Raw genomic sequence first — 1,374 nt, 5'->3', positions numbered from 1 at the left:
GAAAAGAAAAAACTCACCATCTTTCATACCTTGGAAAAGTTGAAATGGCCAGGCAGCCTGCCCAGGCAAGGCTCAGCTCTCTGTCGTCCCACGGGTCTCTTTGAAATTGTAGTTATAGGGATTTACCAGCACTTGCAACACACTCACCAGGTCCAAGGTAATGCAGACGGGAAGAAGGTCTCTATTTTTTGGATCTCTGTTGTATTAATGTTGCCATGTTGACCTGTCCTACCCCAGATTGGGACAGTTCACAGTACCTATTGATGGATGATGCTCAGTTCTGAAGACCAAATATTGCTCAACCAATTACTGCATTTGGCCAACACCACCCATTAAAAAAATGCCAATCTCCTGAGAGCAGTGTGCTTGGTGTTGTCCAGTCTTTCAGAGTCAGTCTACCTCCAGGGGAACCGTTCTCAAGTCTGCTGACTATTTTAGCAGCCTGCCACTGAGCTGGATGCAGTCTCTGTAGCACCGACTCCAACCAGAGGGATTGGCACAGGTTTTCCCATTGACCATCGGTGATCAAGCAGCAAAGGATTCTCCACTTCAGTTCACCACCATCAGCTTTCCTAGTCTCTGCGTTAATTGCGTTGACTATGGGCAAAAGGTACAGCTAATGCCCATTCTGGCTACCTCTTCCCGTCCCCCTTTACTTCCCCTCTCCTTCACCCCTGCTAAAAGAGGGGAAAAAGTGTAACCTGTTAAACCACAGCAAGTTTGACATGGGCGATCCCAGCCACCACAAACTCCCCCCTTTGATTTTTCTATGGTCTCCCTTTGTTTTTGACAGTTCATTTTCATCTGGATTTGATGAGTGGACTGTCCGGTGGGAGAGGAATTGGTTGGATGGTCGCATCCAGAGGGTGGTGGTCAAGGGCTCAATGTCTAGATGGAGATCGGTGACAAGTGGTGTCCCACAGGGGTCCGTGCTGGGACCGGTACTGTTTAATATCTTCATCAGCGACATAGACAGTGGGATCGAGTGCACCCTCAGCAAGTTTGCAGACGACACCAAGCTGAGTGGTGGGGTCAACACACCTGAGGGACGGGATGCCTTCCAGAGGGACCTGGACAAGCTCGAGAAGTGGGCCCGTGTGAACCTCATGAGGTTCAACAAGGCCAAGTGCAAGGTCCTGCACCTGGGTGGGGGCAACCCCCGGCATCAGTACAGGCTGGGGGATGAAGGGATTGAGAGCAGCCCTGCTGAGAAGGGCATGGAGTGCTGGTGGATGAAAAGCTGGACATGAGCCAGCAATGTGAACTCACAGCCCCGAAAGCCAACCGTACCCTGGGCTGCATCACCAGCAGCGTGGCCAGCAGGTCGAGGGAGGGGATTCTGCCCCTCTGCTCTGCTCTGGTGAGACCCCCCCT

The sequence above is a fragment of the Fulmarus glacialis genome, unplaced genomic scaffold (assembly GCF_000690835.1).
Source record: "Fulmarus glacialis isolate BGI_N327 unplaced genomic scaffold, ASM69083v1 scaffold13950, whole genome shotgun sequence".
In the NCBI taxonomy this organism is placed as follows: domain Eukaryota; kingdom Metazoa; phylum Chordata; class Aves; order Procellariiformes; family Procellariidae; genus Fulmarus; species Fulmarus glacialis.
The sequence above is the reverse complement of the archived record's forward strand: the minus strand, read 5'-3'. Positions refer to the sequence as shown.